The sequence below is a fragment of the Hoplias malabaricus genome, chromosome Y (assembly GCF_029633855.1).
Source record: "Hoplias malabaricus isolate fHopMal1 chromosome Y, fHopMal1.hap1, whole genome shotgun sequence".
Lineage (NCBI taxonomy): Eukaryota > Metazoa > Chordata > Actinopteri > Characiformes > Erythrinidae > Hoplias > Hoplias malabaricus.
Window position 1 is genome coordinate 84,807,230 of NC_089820.1, and position 11,973 is coordinate 84,819,202.

The following is an 11,973-nucleotide window of genomic DNA, read 5'->3' on the forward strand; positions in this document are numbered from 1 at the left end:
CTTCTGGTCCCACAGTGAGAGCTGTTGTGGCTCTTCCTGCTTTGCCTGTTTATATACTAAATATGTCAGGTGGTCAACCTATCTCTAGGAAGACACACTGGTTTGGAACATTTATTATGATATTTATATTGTTGATTGCAGCAAGTTAAGCCAGTCACATTTGGGTCCATGCTGTAATTTCTTACAGTTCCCCCCTTTGATGCTTTTGAAGCATCACATCAACTACTTACTATACATAAATTTTCTGAGTGATACCCAGTGGTCGACACCCTCCTGCCTTAGGTTGCCCCTCACTGGTTTGAGAAGTCTTACCCGTCATTGGAGAAGTGCCTCAAAACACACTGGTACATACTTGCTCTAATAGTAAACTATCATAACAGTTCTTCTACAAGGAAGAAGAGAATGAGAGAATAACAAGTAAAAAACCAAACATTAACAAGATTTTTTGGAGTCTCATTCAACAACCATCACATTCAGTGGAACTGCCAAAATGAAGTGTTTGAGGAAGTTGGAATGTGAAAACTAACCACACATACACACACCACAACATTATACATTAAACACCAACCTCAGCTTTGTCAGCTTGATCAGTTAATGAAAGGTTGTAAATTTGGAATGTGAAAGGAAAGTATATAAAAGAAATAAAAAAATATATAAATCCTAAAATCTCTCCCTTTTTGAAAGCACTTTTTGTTTTCATTTGAGGTAATTTCATTTAAGACAGTAGGAGAGATGAATGCTTTAAGTGTTGCATCTTCCGTCGTCATCTGTGTTTCAGTTGGTTTCAGGTTGCTGAGTAGAGTATCTGCTGGCATCTCTTTATCCACCATAGCTTCAGAAAATCCTCCAACACTCACTCGACATTTCCTGAAATGCATAAACAAAGCAACAGCACTATCCTGTTTTGATGGCATCTGTTATTAAAATAACTGTGGACTTTCACATATTAAATAGTGCTACTACTGTCCCTACCTAACCATGAGAGTTCTAGACTCTAAGAGAAGTGAGGAAGCGCTAACCGCTTTGTGGGGGAATAGGGAGTCTTCACTTTGAGTTTGATCCCCACATTCTAAATGTTGTGGTTCTGCTCAAAGCCCTTCTTTAGAGTCACTCGTGTTTTCCCTGATATTAGTTGTAGCACTAAATAATGATGTGAAGCATAAGTGTTTATATTTTTGTATGAAAGCTGCCTGCACACCTTGTCCCTCCCCTCCTTATCACACAGCTGTAACTGCTGAGTGTCAGACCTGTCAGTGGGGGGTTTGTGCCAAATGGCAGCACAAACAAACACTAATATTCAGATTGTGGTGTGAATACACAACAATGTCAAATGGGCCGAACTGTTTCATCTTGCATCGGCAAAGATGGTAAATACAAAACCACTAATGAATGGTTGTTACGGATTTCACAAATGCATCATTTTTATTTTATGTGTTTAATATCTTCAATAGCCAATCATTGCACTGACCTCCAATAACATTTAAAATTGGCTTACAATATTATTTCATGGCATAAGTACTATAGGTACCACAGAGTCCTGTGATTCCTATGCAGAACCGTGCACAGATTTACAGTCTGCTCTTCCTTACAGCATAAGTTTCAGTTACTTTAGAAACTTTACAGCACAAGTTTCAGTTACTCTAGAAACTTTAATACCTAATACTGATACTATTCTGTTTACCACACTACGTCGGGAGGATTCACTTACTTTAGAATCTTTACAGATTTATCAGAAATTTGGTACACGACTCCTCCTGCTATGATTGAATAAAAGATTAACCTAGAATTATCCCTGTCTTTAATTTTCTAGATTTTTTTAAACGAGGTGATAACCTAAAACCAGTAATGTAAACACAGAATTGATTTTACTTACCAACTTGTCTTCCCCACTTTTTGTTTTGGAAAATCCCTCGAGTGGATGGCTCGCCAGTTGTAGGAAAAAATGGGACGTCTCTCAAAAATTGATGAAAAATGGAAAACCTTTATTACAGCAAGTAGTTGCAAGATACAAAGATGTACCATGGGTTCAGCGGAGCTAGATTGAACATTGAGTAATAGAAAAACACAGCTTATATAGTTTGACAATACCGCCTTCCATCTCAGCTCCTCCTAAGGAACACAATACACATGGAACCCTGTCATCTGTGAGGAACCTAATGTGTATTGAGTTCTATCACCTTCATGTCTAGACTAGTTCACTTTGTCTGTGGTGGTTGTTGATTACTCAGTAATAAACTTCCTTTGATATTGATTAGGTCTTCTGGTCCCACAGTGAGAGCTGTTGTGGCTCTAAATATGCCAAATGGTCAACCTATCTCTAAGAAGACACACTGGTTTGGAACATTTATTATGATATTTATATTGTTGATTGCAGCAAGTTAAGCCAGTCACATTTGGGTCCATGCTGTAATTTCTTACAGTATTAATATTCATTTAAAATAGAGTAATATACAATGGTTGGCTTCCTCTGGTCAAGTATCACATTTTAGCCATTTTTTTCTGTTTTGCTGTTACATTTTAAGCTTCATGTGCACATCTGGTTAGCTTGAATTAGGCTTTACCTTAGGAGTCCTTAAAATCTGATGCATATCATTCTGAATATTGAAAAAAATTCCACTTATTGGTTTCCAATAAATGTAATGTAAATATAACATTGCATTGTGTATTGGCGGTGCTGATGGTGAACAGAACCAATGTGTGTAATCCTAATCCTAAAACAACTTGAGCTGATCCAAGCCTTATTTGCTGTATATTCCCAAGGGATCGGAACAAAATTATATACATTTATATATAATTATATTATGTCCTTTATTCATACAGTAGTTAATATTCTCTTTTTTGTGGCTGTATTAAACTTTAACTATTAAATTTTTTGATGTACATCATGCACTGTGGTCCAGTTCTAGTGACAGTGTACTGGAAGACTATGTTTATTTTAGTAACTGTAATCACCCTGTTTGAACACATGTAGTTTGCTGATGTCATTGAGGCTTTCTTAGTTGGTGCAAAGATAGCTGCTGCTTTCAAAGTTAAGTAAGAGATTGTAAAAGTTGTGTAGGGTCTGCTTGAAGCTTGAAAGTCAGTTTGAAGCTTACGCTTTGTAAATACAAGCTACAGGTTATGGGATATTTCGTTCTTTGAGATTCACTGGGGTGGTACTCTTAAGAGAAGGCCTACATATTTGATACCATTAGTTAGAAGACACAGTACAGTGGTACTGTATTCTGATACAGTCAATATTCAAATATCAAATTTGATATATATATTTGTACCACCACAGTTACAGTTTTAATAAGTGTATATTATTCATTCATTCATTATCTGTAACCGCTTATCCAATCCAGGGTTGTGGTGGGTCCAGAGCCTACCTGGAATCATTGGGCACAAGGCGGGATACACCCTGGAGGGGGCAAGTGTATATTAAATAACTTTAATACATTTTTAATGGTACTTTTTCCTCCATTTATAATAAAGCAACACACATCTTACTATGAATTACCTTCAAATTATATATAAATTCTTTTAAATTTGTGTATAAATCCTTGTGTACAAGGATTGTGTATAAATCCTTGTAAATTTAATCATAAAATGATAAAAAGTAATTAAGTACATTTGAAATAAGTGTGTGTGTGTGTATGTATTTGTTTAGTATTAGTATTAGTCAGTTACAGCTTATAGGATTCACTTGCAGGTTTATTAAATACAGGTATCATGGTCATTAATAGGAAGTGTGTGATATTCTTACTATTTTATGAAAAGGTAAAGTTAAAGCATATAATTATAGTCTAATTAATAATAATTAAGAAACTTATTCTGAACAATTCACAAAACTGTTATAAGGCTAAACATATTTGAATTTTTTTTACACCCTATATTAGACAAGTGACTGGAGCTTACAACCACTGTTGTACCTTTTTCATGGTACATTTATACTGTTTACATTGATGAACAAAAATGTGCCTGTAGAGAGCCCTATATATTCAGCTGGAACCTGTGAATCATCTGTGGCTGTGTGATCACTGAGATCAGACGGTGTCGAAAAAGGGTAAAGGGGAAGCTATCAACAAATAGATTTTAAAATCTTCATTATGGACAATGGGGAGATCCCTTGGCTTAAGTTGCTCTCTGTCTGATTAACTGTTTATCTTCTGTTTCTCCCTCTGGAAAATGCCAACTCTAACTCAGATTATTTTTAATAAGGCCAGCAAAATGATTAGCACACTCTCTCTGGAGATAGAATAGTCAGATGAACTCTAATTGTGAAACACTGCAATGTCTCCACACCTGTGGCTTTACCAGAAAATGACCTGGAGGTGATCCTGGGTAAAAGTGGGCGGGCACAATATAAAAACAAAAGCAAACCTTGGGGGGCGGAGGAATGTATTTCATCACTGGTCCAGTTTTTGGCAGAGCCAGAGCACCGGTGATGTTGACCGGGAGGTGGCGGCTCGTGCTCGTATGCCTTGCACGCCCGAGACGTCCCCTAGCACTCTGGCTCTGAATCTGACTCGTGGGAATGTGGGTTTGTACGGAACAGATATAAAGGAGAGTGTGAAAGTCTTTAGAAACTTGTAGAAAAATCAAAGATAAGTAGAGTAAGAGTAAGAGTAAGAGACAGATCAGAATATACACAAGAAAAATACATGTTTACACACACACCCTCCAAAAAAATAAAAAATAAAATAATTACTTTTCTCCTGTTATATATTGTTTTAATCATTTATCAAGAACCTTTGCAGAAACCATTTGCAGGTATTTCATTATAAAAAGAGCATTAAAATTAGGCAATAAATAAATATATATTTACAAGGAGTGCTTGTTTGTGTCACGCCCTTGTCTTGTCATGTCCGTTTTCAAATCAAATCAAATCAAATTTATTTATATAGCGCTTTTCACAACTGATGTTGTCACAAAGCAGCTTCACAGAATTCCAGTAAGACAAAGATTTGACATGAAATGTAAAAAACTAAATGTAAAACCCTCAAGTGAGTGAGCCAGGGGCGACAGTGGCAAGGAAAAACTCCTCCAGCTGAGGAAGAAACCTTGGGAGGAACCAAGGCTCACAAGGGGTGACCCATCCTCCTCTGGTCAATCTACTGGTGATAATAGTTAGTAGTCCATGAGAACTTCAGTGTAGGGGCAGCTTCAAGGCACTTGGTGGTTGCTGGAGCGTGGGCAGCTGATCTGAAGTGTGGAGGAGGATCTCGACAGTCATCCATCAGTGTCCAGACAGACAGGTGGGCAGTTGTTTACTCGGAAATATGTAAAGGGATGGAATTAATTTTGAACTGTCTGTTCCAGAGTGTGGCTAATGACTCCAGCAGATCTGACTATGACAGCTTTAACTAAAAGGAGAGAACCAGGAGGACACACAGACACGGGAGCATCCTGAAACACTGGCATCCCTCCGCTCCACTGTCAACAAACCTGAGTGTTGACAAACAATTAAAAATCCAGTATTCTGTGATCTGAGTAAACGTGGAGGCTCATAATAGGAAATTGTATCTTGAAGGTATTCAGGAGCAAGCTCATGTAGAGCTTTATATGTTAATAACAGAATTTTGTAGTCAATGCGGAATTTAACAGGCAGCCAATGAAGTGATGATAGAACTGGACTGATATGTTCAAATTTTCTAGTTTTAGTGAGGACCCTAGCTGCAGCATTTTGAACTAGTTGAAGTTTTCTTGAATTGCTGCTGGTGCATCCTGACAGTAGTGTGTTACAGTAGTCAAGCCTTGAAGTAATAAAGGCATGTACTAATGTTTCTGCATCCTACGACGGAGTTTTAGGGCCACAGCGGTAAAAAAAAAAAAAAACAAGATTCCGAGATTAAAGTCAGAATTCTGAGAAAAAATCTCGGAATAATTCTGAGAAAAAAAGTCGGAATAATTCTGAGAAAAAAAGTCGGAATAATTCTGAGAAAAAAAGTCGAGTCCGAGCCGTAACACGATGGAGCCTCGTGGGCGCCGGAGTTCTACTCTTTTACACTGTGTCTGCTCCATTATACGCAGCGAATTATTCTGACTTTTTTTCTCAGAATTATTCCGACTTTTTTTCTCAGAATTATTCCGACTTTTTTTCTCAGAATTATTCTGACTTTTTTTCTCAGAATTATTCCGACTTTTTTTCTCAGAATTCTGACTTTAATCTCAGAATCTTGTTTTTTTTTTTTTTTTTTACCGCTGTGGCCCTAAAACTCCGTCGTAGCATCCTGAAGGGATAAGGCGTTTCTAATCTTAGCAATATTGCGAAGATGTAAAAAGCTGTCCTAGTGATACTGCCTATGTGTTGATCAAATGATAAATCCGGGTCAATTGTGACACCAAGATTTTTTGCTGCTGAACCAGGTTTAACTGGAAAGTCAGCGAGATTTAAAATAAAATCTGATCATTTATTTCTTGCCACTTTTGGACCCAAAAGCAGGACCTCTGTTTTGTTGCTGTTTAGAAGGAGGAAGTTACGCAACATCCAGCCTTTCACGTCTTTTACACAGTCCTCTATTTTCTTTAATCTGTGTTTGTCATCGGGCTTGGCTGAAATATACAATTGCGTGTCGTCTGCATAACAGTGAAAGTTAATGTCATGGTTTCTTATAACTGTGCCTAGCGGTAACATGTATAATGTAAATAATAATGGTCCTAAAATAGAGCCTTGTGGAATTCCAAATTTTACTTTTGAATAATTTGAATTTAGATTGTTTACTTTTATGAATTGATAACGTTCCATTAAGTAAGATTTGAATCATAATAGGGCTGTCCCTGTGATTCCAACCATGTTTTCTAACCTTTCTATGAGAATATTGTGGTCTATTGTATTGAAGGCTGCACTTAGGTCAAGAAGCACCAACAGGGATATGTGGCCTTGATCAGAGGAAGAAGATCATTTGTTATCTTGACTAGAGCTGTCTCTGTACTATGATGTGGCCTGAATCCAGATTGGAATTTTTCATATATAAGATTCTTATGTAGATATGAACTAAATTGTTGTTCCACGGCTTTTTCTAAGATCTTGGACAGAAATGGCAAATTTGAAATAGGCCTGTAATTAGACAGTGTACTAGCATCAAGATTTGGTTTCTTGATCATAGGTTTAATAACTGCTAGTTTAAAAGCTTTGGGTACATGGTCCAGGCTAAGGGATGAGTTTACTATAGTTAAAAGAGGATCGATAATAGCTGGTAGTACTTCTTTGAGCAATTTTGTGGGAATTGCATCAAGTGTGCAAGTTGTACAGTTTGCGGAGGTGATAATCTTCTCTAGTTCTAACTGTGGGAGTGGGTAAAAGGTTTCAAGTCTTTCTTTTACAATTACATTATGTTTTATATCATTCACATCAGGTGGCAGCCAGGATGGATTTAATCCTGTGGCTTGAGTTTGTTGTCTAATATTCTCAATTTTATTATTAAAAAAGTCCATAAAATCTTTACTGGTGAGAGATGCTGGAATTAGTTGTTCGGAACCTGCTTGACTTTTTGTAATTCTAGAAAACACACTAAACAGTGCTCTCTGATTATTTTTATTATTGGAGATCAGCGAGGCCAGATATGCTGAGCGAGCTTTAGTGAGGGCATTTCTATACTCTATAAGGCTGTCCTTCCAGGCAGAATGGAACACTTCCAGCTTGGTTGATCACCATTTCCGCTCTAGTTTCCGTAATGTTTGTTTTAAAGTACAGGTTTTATCATTATACCATGGTGCGAGCTTTTTCTGTCTTATACTTTTATGTTTAAGTTGTGCTACCTTTTCTAAAGTAGATCGACAGGTATTTTCTAGGTAATCAGTTAGTACATCTAGGTCCATTGGGTCTGATGGAGTGGGAACTGGTGTTGATATTTCTGGGAGGTTTTCTATAAATTGTAGGGCAGTAGATGATTTTATTATACGCCTTGTAGAATAGCGAGGGTTCTTACATATATTATGGCTAAGACGTAGCTCATATGAAATTAGGTAATGGTCAGAGATTGCTGAGGATTGCGGTAAGATATTAATTTTGTTAATGTTAAGACCTAGTGTCAGAACTAAGTCTAAAGTGTGACTGCAGTAGTGTGTAGACCCTATTACATTTTGAGTAATACCAATAGAGTCTAAGATTGAGGTAAATGCCTTTTTTTAGTGGGTCACTTTCCTTCTCAAAATGGATATTGAAATCTCCTACAATTATAACTTTATGATTGCACACCGCTAGGTTTGTAGCAAAATCGCTCTTCTCCTGTCTTGTCTCCAGTCCAGTCCCTGATTCAACCCTCTGTCCTGTCTCAAGTCCAGTCTCCTGTCCATTCCCAGCACCCAGTCCCGTCACCTGTCCTGTCTCCATTCAAGTCCCCAGTCTGTAATCAAGTCCAGTCCCCTGTCCATTCCCAGTTTTCCATTCCGTCACCTGTCCCGTCTCCTGTCCAGTCCCAGCACCCAGCCTCTGTCCAGTCACATGCCCCTGTCCAGTCTTGCGTCTCAGGTCCTGTCCTATCCTCAGTCTTGTCTCAGTTCCTGTCCAATGTGCAACCCCAGTCTCCTGTCAAGTCTTGTGTTTCCACTCCCGTCCTGTCTAGTCCATTCCAGTCCCTAGTCCCGTCTCCTGTTCCATTGTCTAAGTCACCTGTGCAGTCTCTTGTTCAGTCTCCTGTTGCCCCCCTTTGTCAGGCTCCTGTCCTGTCCCAAGTCCAGTCTCCTATATCTGGTCCTGTCTTGTCCCCAGCTCCTGTGTCTGTTCCTCTCTTGTCCTGAGTCCTGTCTCCTGATTGTTCCTTGTCTTGTCTTGGTCTGTCTTGTTTTCCGTGCTCTCTCCTGCGCCAGCTCCAGGGGGGTCTAGGTTTACGCGCCCCGGGAGTTGCATGTTCAGGAGGGGGCATCTGTCACACCCTTGTCTTGCCGTGTCCGTTTTCCCCGCCATGTGCTCTCTCAGCACATGGCTCTGTTTGTTATTGTCCATGTCTCTGCCCATGTCCCGCCTTTGTTCCGCCTCCTTGTCTGTCCTCCTCGTTATCTGTTTCAGGTGTGTCTTGTCTGTGTTATGTATTTAAGTCCCCTTGTCTCACTTCCTCTTGTCGGTCATTCGTTCCAATTCCCAGTATTGTTATTTCCTTTCTAAAGTCATGTTGTGTTGCTCTATGTCGCTAGTCCGGTCTGTTTGTCTCCGTCATGTCATGTTCTCGTTTCTACTCCCAGGTCATGTCGTTTCCTCTGTTCGTTTCCTAGGTCATGTTGTTTTCAAGTCTGTCTGTCTTGTCTGTCGCTCGTTCCCTTGCCTTGTTCCTATCGCTTCCCTTGTCTCAGGTCTGTTTGTATCTTAATTCAGTCTAGCTCTCTTTGTATCTGTTTAGTTCTCTGTTTAGCTCTCCTTGTTCAGTTCTCTGATTTGCTCTCCTTCTCCAAGTCCCTGTTTAACTCTTCCAGTACAATCTCTCTGTTCAAGTCTCTGTCTAGGTCTCCTTCTGTCCTGGTATTCTGTCTAATCATTCGAGTCTGTCTATCTCTGTTTAGTCATCAATTGTTTCAATAAATACTGTGTTTTAGCAAGTGCGTCCACCTCCGTCAGTCCGTCCCGCGATTCCTGACACTTTGCAATTTACTGAAGGATGTTTGTAGAACAATTCTAAGGCTGTACTTTTTCTTTGTGTATTATGTTTTATCAACCACATACTAAATATATTTTCTTCTGTTTTTAGATTTGTTTAAAAAGTGGAATTCTCAGAATAATCTCATAATAATTCTGAAAAAAGATCAGTATAATTCAGAGAATAAAGTCAGAATATTTAGAGATATTTGGGTTATTATTGATTATAATATGTAGACAGACAGATTAACAGTCTGTGCTCCATGAGTGAGTTCTGAAAGAAGCAGTCAGTGAAGTGAACAGAATTATTTATTAAACGAATTCACACGACATGACGACTAACCGCCATCAGTGCAGCCCCTGACTGCGATGCATAAGGCTGTAGTTTATTGCATGAGTCCGAGCCGTAATGCTCTGGATCGATCATTTTCGTGATCATTAATTGTACCCTGTGAAACAAGCCCTCTTCTGAATAAATGGGTTCTTGCACCAATTCAGGGTTTAAAAACTAATCACGGTCTGGTCCTGATGTGGAAGAGAACTGAGTGTTTATTCAGAGTTTAAACACTAATCACAATCTGGTCCTGATGTGGCAGAGGACTGAGTGTTTATTCAGAGTTTAAACACTAATCACAATCTGGTCCTGATGTGGCAGAGGACTGAGTGTTTATTCCTGAAATCTATACCATAGTATGACTTCAGCAACACACTGCATTCCTCAGTTACACTGTGGTTGTGTCTGCCACATTCTACGTGCAGTGAATTATTCCAAGATTATTCTCAGAAATATATAAAATCTGTCATAGACATGAGATGTACCTAAAGTATAATAATTAAATTAACAGATTAACTTCTTACTTTTAAGATCTTTTTAGTCCACTATTGCCCCCTAGAGGTAGAGGTGTTCAGTGTGAGAATATATGTGAGGGCACATGTCTATGTTCCTTGCTGCATTCTGCCACTGGCTCTGTTCACTGCATTTATGGAAATGAAGTAAATATTCTGACGCGTACACAGCAATACCAGTCTTTGTCCACACCTGACTGGCTACATGAAGTGGGGTTGGGACATTTGTTTGCATATAATTCATATCTGTCAAACATATTGATTTAAGAATAAAAAACAGATTTGGGCACATGGATTTGAGAAAAATATTTGGATAACTATGGAGAGAGATTAGTCTCAAAATACTTTACAAATGCGTAAATGTTAATCCACAAATTAAACACAAGTCACATCCACTTACAAGTTAAATACAGTTACATTCATAAATACATGTTTAGTTTTCATAGATATATCATAATTTTATGTGAAAATAAATACATTTGTTTAAATTTATATTAAATATATTTGTAAAGTCGAAGTCTCGAATTTAAAATATATTTGTAAAATGTTGAATCTGTGTTTGTGAATCGAGTCACTCACGTGTTATTCGTGACGTGCATTTGTTCATTTCCTCTCGCGGGTTTTTGTGTTTTGAGACTTTTCTTTCACATTTCACCCGATCCAAATACAAGTGCAGCCTGATCCACAAATGTGGCCAGCAGGCGAACAAGACACAGCTAGGTGGCACTGTTGTTTTCCCCAGTGTCTCAGAACTAACCTGTTGCTCTCAGGGCGGCAGCGAAACAACCCCCTGTAGGCGGGACTATGACTCCAGTGGCAGTAAATGATAGAAAGATAACTCTGGCTGCTGATTGGCTAAATAAAAGTGAAGACCAATGAGAAGCGCATATTCTGTTTAGGAGCTATGGGGTACCCACCCTCCGTCTGAAGGTGTTTGTCTGAAACAAATCCCCCGTTTTAACAGTCCAATCGCAAAAATAGGAAACACATCGCGTCCCGTATCAGTCTAATACGCAACACCGCTTTTAGTGTCCAAATACGGGATGATTTTAAAGTATTTTATTTGACAACTCTAGTCTGCAGTGAAATTAGGGAATTAGGGAACCCGCGAGAGGAAATGAACAAATGCACGTCACCGAAAACTCGTGAGTAACTCGATTTACAAACGCAGATTCAACAATTTACAAATAAATTTTAAATTCGAGACTTCGATTTTACAAATATATTAAATGTAAATTTATACAAATGTAATTATTTTCACATAAAATTGTGATATATCTATGAAAACCAAACGTGTATTTATGAATGTAACTGTATGTGTACAAACTGCAGACTGTGAAACACAGAGTGTGATGTGCTTGAACATATTTGTGACTTGTGTTTAATTTGTGGATTAACGTTTACGTATTTGTAAAGTATTTTGAGACTAATCTCTCTCCATAGCGTTCTGCCTTGTGTCCAGCTCCAGATGCACCACATCCCTGAACTGGAAAAGCGGTTACAGAAGGAATGAATGTAAGGGGAAAAAGGTTCAGTTTTCAGTTGGTCCAAAGAGTAATATAGTTTATATTGAAGGA